Source organism: Bos indicus, chromosome 8, assembly GCF_029378745.1.
Source record: "Bos indicus isolate NIAB-ARS_2022 breed Sahiwal x Tharparkar chromosome 8, NIAB-ARS_B.indTharparkar_mat_pri_1.0, whole genome shotgun sequence".
NCBI lineage: Eukaryota > Metazoa > Chordata > Mammalia > Artiodactyla > Bovidae > Bos > Bos indicus.
In genome coordinates, this window is record NC_091767.1 from 99,257,372 (window position 1) to 99,269,501 (window position 12,130).

General features: G+C 44.8%; 1 protein-coding gene across 6 annotated transcripts in view; it reads left to right on the forward strand.

Moving 5' to 3' along the window:
- PALM2AKAP2 (PALM2 and AKAP2 fusion) overlaps positions 1-12,130 on the forward strand; it is a 517,050-nt gene that overhangs the window by 136,581 nt on the left and 368,339 nt on the right. The window lies entirely within an intron of this gene.

The following is a 12,130-nucleotide window of genomic DNA, read 5'->3' on the forward strand; positions in this document are numbered from 1 at the left end:
AGTATAAAGGAGAGCTCTCCAAGGCTGCCTAAATTTGAGTGGTCCTGCCCCAGTGTTGCCAATGATCCACAGATGTGGTATTTTTACTAGGGCCACCGCAGCTGGATTATATATTTCTTTTGCAGATGAAGGAATGATTACTGCTGCTCTATGAAATAATAGCAATTAAAAGAGAAGCTCCTTTAACATATTGGCATAAAAGAATCTCCAGACATTCTTCTACCTAAGTAAATTTTTTTTTGTCCAGGAGTTCCCTGGAAACACATATGAATTTGTTGGAGTAACAGCGTGTAATGTTTTGGAAGCAAAGTATATTAAAATGTTTTCAAAATCCTTTGGATGGATTCTTCACTGGGAAATGCACACAGGCTCTTCTTTTTCTTTTTAAAGAAGCATTTGATGTGGTCTCTGTGGCTCTGAGACCCTCTTTATCAAAGTCTTCAAATCTTAAATGTCTTGGAGACTTCACAGCTGAAGCGAGAAAGACGTTTGTTGGCATTGTTGAATGCTATAGCTTTTTTTGTCTGTTGGGCAATCTTTGAACTTGGTGTTTAGAACTCAGGAAGGCTTTCCCCCCTCCTGCCCCACCTTTTTTTCCCTTTCCCTCTGAGTGTGTGTATTTTGATGGTTAGTGAAGTTGTTTGTTTTCTAGAGTTTGTGGCCAGGCAGTGTGGCCAGTATGTCATGAACTGGGTAAGAATGGAGATATTCAGTTCTTGGTGCCATGTAGCTGGTGGATGTTTTATATAAACTGAATAATAGGCTGCTTTAACTGTCCATGTAGTGGCTGCTCCAGAGAGCATTCCATTGCTCCCATCAGTGGCCGCTGAAGGTTTCCAACAGTTGTCACATTTTCTGCCTTTGCATGACCAGCTTGTCTGGATGCCTGAGGAACAGCTGGGCCTCATGAAAGGGCTCGCTTTCCGAACAGGGAGCCAGTAGCAGCTTACACTTGGGCCACCCTTTGCCACGTGAGGCTGGGTCATTCCCAGCAGAGGCTAAATGGATTTTTGAGAAGGGTCTAGCCAGCCTTCTGGGATTCTTACGCCCGTGCAGTTGTGGAATTGAGTTTGTCCTGTACTTGGGAAACTGTAAATGATTCTCATGAATGATTCTGCCCTAACGAACATATCTTAGTGCAGATTTTCTAACAGCAAATTAACTCTGTGTATGTGTGAGAGAGAGAGGGAATTGAGGGGGCGGGGGGTGGAGGCGCTTGTGACCATGTCAGCTGTTCTGTATCCTGCTTTGACCTAATGCATACTCTCCAAAATTTGCAAACCCTGAGTCTGTCTGCCACCTTCCTAGGGTTCTCAGGGGGCCCTCAGGAGCTCATGAGCCTGCTCCCAGAGCCTAGTCCTCCTGAAGTCTCTCTGGAGATGTGAAGGAGGAAGAGCAATGACTCTATCTCTTCACCAACTTGGGCGCCTCTCCAAGAGGAGATTCTCATCTGTAGGTTCTTGAATACTCTTCAGTCTACACCCTGGTCCCTTCATCTGTAAAGAGAGCTCATGAGTTCTGCTCTAGGGGCTGGCTGTAAGGTTTAGATATGGTGCAGGTGAAGGGCCTGGCATGCAGGGGCCAGCTGATGATCTTCAGCCAGAGCCGCCCATTCCTGTCTACCTGCTGCCTTGTCCTTGTGAGGACAAGAGGAAACATCTCTGAAACATAAAGAGCTTGAACAACCTTCTGTATCCTCTCCTTTACTCAATTGAAGGCCAGGGCTTGGCCCAGCATCAATTCCATCAGCTCCTCAGACCCAGGTGCAGAGATATGACTGGAGTATTCAGCCATCCAGCAGGTATTTACAAAGTGTCGTCTCTTGGAAGAAAGTGACAATGCCAAAAAGTCAGTGTCCCTAAGTTTCAGTCATCAGAGGGAAGACTTTGCCCTTTGCACACTTAAGTTCTGAAAAGGACCGATGTCCTGTGACCTATGTCATGTGATCATTGGTGGGATTTCCCCCTGCCACCTCCAGGGAATAAAATACTCAGAAACTATGAGTGCTTTAATTGAATCTTCCAGTTGAGTCCAGAGACTAATCAATGAGAAAAGATGAATCTCATCCTATTTCCTGCCAAAAGCGGAGCAAATGTTGACAAGTGTCTCTACTCCCAGGCTCTCATTCCATCAGTAGGGATGTTCCCAAAGCTGGAATTTTAGGAGAAAGCAAAATAATTCTGAGGCAGGATGAATGTGAGTGGTTATTCCAGGGAATAATAATACAGTTGCCATTTCTTGACCACCTTCTATTCAGCAAGGCCCTGTGTGTCATGCTTCTTTTCTTAACCTCAAGTTAATGGTTTAACATAAACAATTTCTAGCCAGTGGAAGGAGTACTTATGCAAATAAGCACACAGGTGGAGCAGGTAAACCAAGGAGCTGTAGAACACTTCCCCAGAGAGAGATTTGAGTGGGTCGTGGAGATTTGGTATAATAAAATATAAAATAACACACATACTTCCCCATGAGCAGAAGGAATGTATTTACTTGTTTGTTGTTAGTTTATCATTTATTTGGAACAGGTAGTAGAAGAAAGGGAAAGCCAACCACGTGAAGTTAAGTCAGTAGCCAAAGGCACCAACTCAGTGATAAGACTCAAGTGCATTTTTAACACAGATGATGTCATTTAATCCTGATGAGCTAATGGGGGAGGAACGTCTAGATTATCCATGTTTTAAAGAGCCCAACACAGAGAATGTCAAAGCCAGGATCAGAACCCAAATTGCAGGGCCCTGGAGCCTGTTTATTGACCACTGCCCAGAAATGCACCCCCCAAGATGGTAGCAGCATCTTGAGCTCCGCCCATGAGCTCGCTGTGTGGGTGGTTCTGGCAGCCCCTGTGCGAGCGGATGAGGGAGAAGACTGATTCAGTAGCATCGGGAAAGGCTGAGACAAACCAGGAGGCCACATCCTTTTGAGAGTCTTCCAGTGCATGGAAATACCCGATGGAAGCTCTAACCAAGTGAGTAACACGTTCCCTCGGGGAAGAAGCCATGGCGTCTCAGTGCAAACCAGTTTTGGGGGAGGATGTGTTATGTCTGCACGTCACAAAAAGAGGGTCTTCCTTGCGCTCAGGTGAAGATAACTGAATGTTTCAGAGATTGTCTTGAGTAAAAGCCCTCAGAGAGGTTCTCAGGCCATATGTGCTGAGGTGGCGCTAGTGGTCAAGAACCCACCTGCCAATGCAGGAGACGTAAGAGACTCAGGTTCAATCCTTGGTTCGGGAAGATTCCCTGGAGGAAGGCATGGTAACCCACTCCAGTATCCTTGCCTGGAGACTCTCATGGACAGAGGAACGTGGTGAGCTTACAGTCCATAGGGTCACAAAGAGTCAGACACGACTGAAGCAACTTGGCACACTCACAAGATGCCAATCCAACCTACGCTGGCTTTTTAGGGTATTTGGTTGCTTATTAAGAACTCAAACTCTGGAATAATAAAAACGATCTTTGGCGTTTGTGTAGCACTTTACAATTTACAAAAACCTGCATGTATTACCTTAATTCTGATCTGTGCTAGGCAGGACTCATTGTCTGCACTTTACAATAGAGTATGCAGAGGTGTCCGAAGAAGGCGATGGCACCCCACTCCAGTACTCTTGCCTGGAAAATCCCATGGATGGAGGAGCCTGGTAGGCTGCAGTCCATGGGGTCGCGGAGGGTCGGACAAGACTGAGCGACTTCACTTTCACTTTTCACTTTCATGCATTGGAGAAGGAAATGGCAACCCACTCCAATGTTCTTGCCTGGTGAATCCCAGGGACGGGGGAGCCTGGTGGGCTGCCATCTATGGGGTTGCACAGTGTCGGACACGACTGAAGTGACTTAGCAGCAGTAGCAGTAGCATGCAGAGGTCTGGGCTCACACAGTGAGAAGTAGAAGGGTTGTATCTCTCTCCTGACTCCTGATTCCTAGTATTGGTGGCATGTCTAGCTTTGGGCACGGGGTGCTCTGCTATGGGTGAGAGCTGCCTCTAGGATCCTTTAACTGGGGGCGGGGGGCAGAGGAGAGGGGGTTAGCTTTGGGGTATGTGTGCCTGGATGTGCCTCTGTGGAATCTGCCCTTTGGGGATTTCACTTTGGGCCCCTCTCCCCCTTAAAACTCTCCCCCAGGGGTTGCAGTTAGTGGCCTGTGGCCTCCACCTGCTCCCATTTTCTGTCCTGAGAAGGCCTGGATGTAGGTGGGTGGCTTAGGCTGGCTCTGCCCTGTACTTGCAAAGAGACAAGGCATTTCCTTGGCTTCATCTCTCAGTGTTGTTCTTGCCTCTGAGCAGGAAGACCTTGAGTATCAGAGTTGGAATGTGGACCAAAGGCTCAGGAAACCAGTCAGCCTGCTCTGATCCAGGCCACTTGGGTTGGCCTACCTGGCTTGGGCAGAAATCCTGGCTGCCGTTTGCATGGGATCCAGTCCAGCCTAGCTTCCCAGGTCAGGGATCCCTCAGAGGTTCTATAGACTCAAATCCAAGACTTATAGTAACACAAACTGTGGTTCTTGGGGAGACCATCCCTGTACATGTCCCCTATGAACCTCTGCATTGGCAGGCAGCTGGTAAGAGGATGGGAGAACTGAAGATGCCAGCCATACATTTGTTCATCTTCTTCCACGTAAATGGTACCCTGCTTCTAAAAGTTCAAGCTGAAGTTTAAAAAATGGTTTGCCCAGGACAGTGGTGCTGAGGAAGGGCTTGACCCAGATGACTCTGCAGGGCCGCCCAGTGGATAGATGCCACTTGGGGCACATTCAGGGTCGTTGCCAGGTCTGAGAGTGCCAAGGCAGGCCTTACACAAATATGCCCAAGGGTCATACACCTCTCTGACCAGTTATTTGTACCTATGAGTATTTCAGGCTTTAGCCTCTTGGGACAAAGAGCAGTTGCTCTGGCGAGTGCCCTGTGAAATAGACTGGTCATCATTTAAAAAGCCAAGCAGGGGGGCTTTTGGGTTATTATTTGCCAGTATTTAGAAGGAATCCAGGGCTCAGTAATAGCCCTTCTCCATTTCTCTGGGGTTTTCCAGTGCACTGGGGACCGCCACTGTTGATCCTTTGAACTACCCGAATTTCATCACTGATCCCCCTTGAGGATGTGGATCAACTTCCTTGGCAGTAAGAGTTGGTCCTCGTGTTGAGATATTGACTGAGAGAACAAATTGCATTGATGCACAGACACAGTGGTCCCCAAGGCTGTCAGTGCCTTGCACTCTGGCAAGTAACAAGCATGGATTCTGGCCTCTGAAAGCCTTGGCTCATATCCCGGCAGCCTTTCTGTTACTATCTGTGTGACCTTGCTCTTCCCCAGTTTCCTCATCTATAAGGTGGGGATAATGATAGTACTAGTCTCCTGGAATTGTTTTGAAGGTTATTTGACAGGTTTCATGGGAAATACTCAGTGCAAGCTTACAGAAATCACTCAACAAAAGTTTTCTTTTTATAGTAAGTGAATCAACAAATCGTAACGCACAATTTTTAAGGAGAAAATGGATGCAAAGGGTGAAAAATGAATTCTTTTCACCTCAACTGGTGAATTGCCACACTGAATTTCATGAATATAGTGACACCTTTGCAGTGCAGGAGGATACTAATAATAACAATGAAAAGGATTGTTTACAGTGAACAGGATTTGCAAGCCCAGAAGGACCTGGGAGCCAGCATGTAACATAAATGAGTGACACAGATTGAATGGGAAACTAAGGACCTGAAGGGAAGATACCTCTTCTCAGTGAAGGCACAGTTCATTTATACTAGATGTGAACGTGGGTCCTATGTTGTCACATCCACTGATTCTCAAGAGACAGATATCTTCCTTTTTAAAATGTGAGAACTCCCATTTCAAAATCAACTGGCTTAAAAAGTTTTTAAAAGTTTGTGGATGAAACGAAATTTCTTTTGGTCCACGGGTTGACCTTTTGTGACCTCCAGATATAAGTAGAGCTTTGAACATTACACTGTGATTTCTTTATGCATGGGCTTATTTGGGTTTCATAAGGATGCTATGAAGTAGTACTACCAGTCCCCCTTAGATCTCTCATAATGTTACAAAAGCAGGGTGCATTTTCAGCAGGGCTTTGTGAGTTTGGTGTCCAAATGTTTGGATCATTGGGAAAAGTGCATATTTGCTATATGTTGATATTAGCTCCTTTTAACCACTGACATTATTATAACTCAAAATTCATGTCTAGGTAGATGATGGCTTTCTCAAAATTGACAGAAAAGCTTAAAATACAGCATCTTGATGTGGGAAACTCCACTATCATAGAAGCATCTTTAACAAGATAGACAGACCATTTAGTGGTTAAGCCCTTGCCTTCCAATGCAGGGGGTGCGGGTTTGATCTCTGGTCAGGGAGCTCAGATTCCATATGCCTCATGACAGAAAAACCAAAACATAAAAAACAGAAGCAGTATTTTAACAAACTGGATAAAGACTTAGAACATGGTCCACATAAAAAATTTAAAAAAAAAAAGGTAGGCAAATTTGAGCCGTCACATGTTACCAGGTGTTTGAGATGATTTTAATATATCAGCCTTGAATTACAGACAATGTAGGGTGACTCAGCTGGGCTCAGGACTTCTAATAATAGCAGCGGCTGCTACTGGACATAGACTTTTGCTATGGACATAGACTGTACCATAGCAGTGGTACAGAACCGTGATTCTCAAACTGCAGTGCATTAGGATCACCTGGAGGGCTCCTTAGAAACACAGATTGCTGGGTCCTCCTCCTAGAGAGTTTGATTCAGTAGATCTGGGGTAGGGCCTGGGAATTTGCATTGCTAACAAGTTCCCAGGGTTTGCTGTTCCTAGCTGCAGCTGCTGTTCTAAGGAACACACGTTGAGTACCGCTGGTGAAGTGATAGAAGGCCAAGGGAGATGATGGCCTGGGTCTTCATAAGTATCACACACCCACTGCGACATGCCCAGGAGTTTGTGAAGTATGGATATCTTAAAGAGATGAGACGGAATAAGAGACCAAATTCAAGTGGGCTATAGCCCATGGGGTCACAAGAGAGTTGGGCGTGACTTAGTGACTAAACAATGATAACAAACCTAGCTCAGTTTGAAAGTGATGTAGTCGTGTCCCTCTTACGTCAATTGGCTGCTCAAGAGGAGATTTTGTTTGTCTTGGGTACTTGTTTTAATCTATTTGCGTGCGTGCGTGCGTGCTTAGTTGCTTCAGTCACGTCTAACTCTTTGCAACCCCAAGAAGTATAGTCCTCCAGGCTCCTCTGCCCATGGGATTTCCCAGCAAGAATATTGGAGCAGGTTGCCATTTCCTATTCTGGGAATCTTCCCAACCCAGGGATCAAACTTGTGTCTCTGGCGTCTTCTGCATTGGCAGGAGGGTTCTTTACCACTGAACCGCCTGGGAAGCCCACACGAAATGTGTATGATGCTCTAGATGGAGAAGTCCCAGAGCAGATCAGCAGTCAAGTCTTGTAGCAGCCTCTCCAGCCTGCAGGCCTGATTCTCAATGCAGCTGCTTCTCACGTGGGCAACTCTAATAGGAGGCCAGGGCAACTGAGGTTCACTTACTAAATGATGGTTAGTGATTCTCCTAAGTCACTCTGTGTGCACAAGCCGGGCTTGTCATTGCGGTGTCAAAGAGGAGTTTATTCTCGCCAAGATGTCCTCCAATCTTCCCTCATCCTAATTGTAGCATCCATTGTGTGAACCAGTGCTTCTTATTCAGATGGTTTCAGCCTCACCCAGGCTCTTAATTTGTCTTAAAACACAAAGGACAGAGGCCACACGTCGCAGAATGAGACCTAAGAGAACACGGATGGGCTGCTGGGTGATAGCCGCCCAGCATAAGGAGCTTTGTAGAGGAAAGTTTGCACACGAGCACTGTGGGTTTGGGCGAATACCGCACAGCTGAGACCTATTTCTGGCAGGAAATGCCGGCAGAAGCAGAGGTTTGTGGGGGTGGGGGTGCATGTTGGAGCTGCATATGTCCTTGGTTAATGGGTATGGCAGTCTTTTCCATTAGTCTCATGTTGAATTAGAATCCACAAAAGGAGATTATTAAACACACAGAGAGACGGACAGAGACAAGCCTTTAATCTATTTACATAATGCTTGAACGTATATTTAAAATACTTTGGAGCCGGTCTTTGACTCTAGTGTCCATGTTTCTGTAGCATCCTCTGAGCTTAGCTAGAAGAAGGAAATAGGGAACCTGGTCCCTTTCCCTTGCATAAAATGGGAGGGGGGAAGAAAAGCCACATGCGCTCCCAAGATAAAAGCCCTAGCAAAGGCTATGAGCCAGACCTCAAAACACATCTTCCAGCTCTTCGTTTCCCCTCTGGCAGCCCATTTCATTACCCTGCGGGCTTCCAGGCTCTTGACAGTCTGTGCACTAGCAAGATGTCTTCAAGGCATTTGTGAAACCTGCCCTTAGTTTTTCACTGCATGATACCGATTTACTTACTATTCTAGGTGGGTGGGATTTTTCCCCCTTTCTTCTAAATTATAACCAGTCATCAGAGGATTCACTTTATTTTTAAAGTCAGGGCTGAAACTTAAAACTTTGAGGGTTATAAAAAATGTTATTCTTAACAGAAAAACATAGGCTTGAAAACTTAACCCCTTGGTGGTAGCTAGGGGATCCTCATTCTCTGAGTTTGAGCAATGATGCCAACAATTTTTGAGACCAGTAAATATCACATGGGGCTTCAGGCTTGGGACCTGTGATACGTGTATGTCCTTATGTGATGGAGAGAGAAGCCAGATCTGGGAGAGGTACCTTTTGGCCAAGAGGCAAGGGGTCAATTCAGCGGCTCCCCTCTGGGCTCCTGGTTCATTTTTTTTTTTTAAACACATGCAAAAACAGTATGGTTGAGGATCATCTTTATTGTTAGTGATATATTATTTTACCTTTTTTTTTTGGCCACTCTGTGTAGCACATGGGATCTTAGTTTCCCGATAAGGGATTTGACTTGTCAGCTTGGGCTGATGATCCTTGCTGCTTCTAATGGGTCAGGAAATGGTTCAAAAATTTTCTTGCCATAGTGGGACTATGAGACATAAAGATTTGAAAAGTGGAAAAGAGTGTAGAGGTTCATCAAGAAGTTAAAAATAGAACTGCTATGTGATCCAACAATTTCACTTCTATGTATATATTACAAGGAAACAAAATTACTATCTTGGAAGAACATCTGCACTTCCATGTTCATTGCAGCCTTGTTCCCAGTAGCCAAGAGATTAAAACAACCTAAGTGTTCATTGACAGATGATTGAATAAGCAAAATGTGGTATATCTAGAGTGGAGTATTATTCAGCCTTTATAAAGAAAGACATCCTGCCATCTGTGACTAACATGGATGGACCCTGGAGGGCATTCTGCTAAGTGAAAAAAGCCAGACACAGAAAGATAAATACCTGTAATCTCACTTATATGTGGCATCTAAAAGAATATTGAACTTAGAGAGGAGAGTGGTAGATATTAGAGGGTGGGAAGTGGGGGAAAGGGGAGATGTTAATCAAAAGTAAAACTTTCAATTATAAATTGAATAAGTTCTAGAGTCCCAATATATAGCATGGTGACTGGTTAAAAACCATGTTACTACATACTTGAAATATGCCAAGAGAGTAGATCTCATGTGTTATGATTAAACACACAAAAATGGTAGCTGTGTGAGGTGATGGATATATGAATTAGCTTAATTATGATCTTTATTTCTCAATGTATATCAAAAATATGTTATACACTGTCAGTGTAGACAATTTTTTTTAATCATACCTTAAAGCTGGGGGAAAATGATCTGTTAAAAAAATGATCTGGAAAGCTTGAAGTTAGTATGAGTGGCCTTGAAAGGAAACACTGCTTATCCAGGAAACACACACACACTATAGGTAGTGATAAGCCCATCATCTGAGTGCTCATTTTTCTTTTCCAGCTGGTATGTAGGCAGCCGTGTCCATGAACAGTGAAATCTGAGCATATGTGTTTAGAATTTAGTGCTGGTCATCAAATAAAAGTTGCAGCAAAACCCAAAAGATATTTAACAGTAACTGAGATAGGTCTGTGGGGATGGGTCAGAAGGCAGGGCAGGTCCTGGGAGGCTGACTGTTGATATACTCTCTAGGTTGTCAGACAATGTAAAGTAAGTAGAAAAAAAAAAAAAGGAGAAAACAAATACTGTGTATTAATGCATATTTGTGGAATCTAGAAAAATGGCAAAGCAGAAATACAGATGTATAGAACAAACTTATGGACCCTGAAGGGGGAGGGGGGAGTGGGATGAAATGGAAGATTGGGATTAACATATATACACTATTAATAGTCTGTTGAGGGCTTCCCAGATGGCGCTAGTGGTAAAAAGCCTGCCTGCCAATGCAGGAGACCAAGAGACACGGGTTTGAACTCTGGGTCAGGAAGATTCCCCTGGAGAAGGTCATGGCTACCCACTCCAGTATTCTTGTCTGGAGAATCCCATGGACAGAGGAACCTGGTGGGCTATGACCCATAGGGTCACAAAGAGCAGACCCAGCTGAAGTGACTTAGCATGCATGCATAAAATAGATAATAAGAACCTACTGTATAGCTTAGGGAATGCTACTCAATGCTCTGTGGTGACTTAAATGGGAAGGAAATCCAAAAAAGGGGATATATGTGTATATATAGCTGTTTCACTGTACAGTAGAAACTAACACAGCATTGTGAGCAGCTATACTCCAATAAAAATTAATTTTAAAAAGAATATACTCTCTAACTCTACCAGCTACTAGAAATAAGACTCTGGCAGCCTCATCACTCCCCGTCCTTATTCACACGGGAGTGAGAATGATAAATGTCTGATCAGCATTGGATCTGATGGCCATGATGAAGAGGAAGTACTGGGCTTGACAACACAGAGGAAGCTAAGGTGAAAGTAATTTCAATTGCTCAGTCCCTGTCTGCTCTCTTCCCTTACTGCCATCATTACTTTCTGTCCTGGCATGTCCCGGCCTCTAGAGGATTCCAGTTCTCATCTGCCCTGAGCTCAGGTCCACAAAGCAAATCTTGAAGCAAAATGGCTTAGCAGTGTGGGGAACAGGAGGGGAGCATCTCCCCTATAGGGAGACAGGGCACCCCAGGGCTCAGAAAGCAAGTCAAAGACTGCAACTTGATTCTATAGCTTTCTTTCAGTGGGAGGAAGGGTCTCCCAGGTCCTGAGAGTTTCCCTTGGGCCAGACAGCTGGCTGAATGCCTTATATTGGGCGTTAAAACCTCAATTGAGCCCAGGTGGCAGGCTGACGTGGTGGCTGAGCCTGTGGGACTCTGCTGACTGGAGAGAGTGGGCTCCCCAGGCAGTACTCAACTCCAGCTGATGGGCACTTTATGGGAATACAACTCAAGGATCTTGTATTGTTCAAGGGCATCTGGAAATCCAGCTTTTGAAGGAAGTCTGTTGATATTTATATCATAACCATTGAAGCACTGTGTGGGCAAACCAAACACAGATTTTAATCCAGTGTGGGCTGGATTCATTCCTCACCCCTCACCCCTTCCCGATCCCCACCCCAGGCCCCCAGTTTCCCACTTCGCCTTGCACAACAATATTGTATTTAATTCTAAAGCTGGTAGTATGCGGAGATGATAGGATGATAGTATTACGGTTGAAGCTAAGTCAAATGTAGGTGTGTTTAGTCCTGTTGGGCAAATAAATGGGCAGCCTGCCAGAAACCCATCGAGGACTACCTTAGGAGGACCATAAGAAAAATGTAGTCTCAGGTAGAGTCAGTATTGCTACTTAGATCGGTTCCTTATCCAGCATGCTGGGCCAACTCCCCAGTTCTCTGTAAGAAATAACAAGTGAAAACACTCCTTAAAAATGAAATTAACATAGAGCAAAAGTCACCTTTTTTGATGTACACATCTCCGAATTTTGTAAGATGTAGATTTATGTAACTGCCAGCACACTCAGGATGCAGAACAGTCCATCAGCCCTCAGGACTCCCCCAGGAAGCACTGCTTTTCAAACTCTGTACACATTGGAATGTTGGAATGTTAGTAGTTCTCCTTGTCTCCACCTTGTACCCTGACTTTAAGGCTTCTGAAAATCACTTAGAGGTTAGAGGGTTAACCAGAACAAGTTCTTGCTTTTCCCCAATAAATACCTTCTGCTTCAGCCTGGTTTGTTTTTTCTGCTC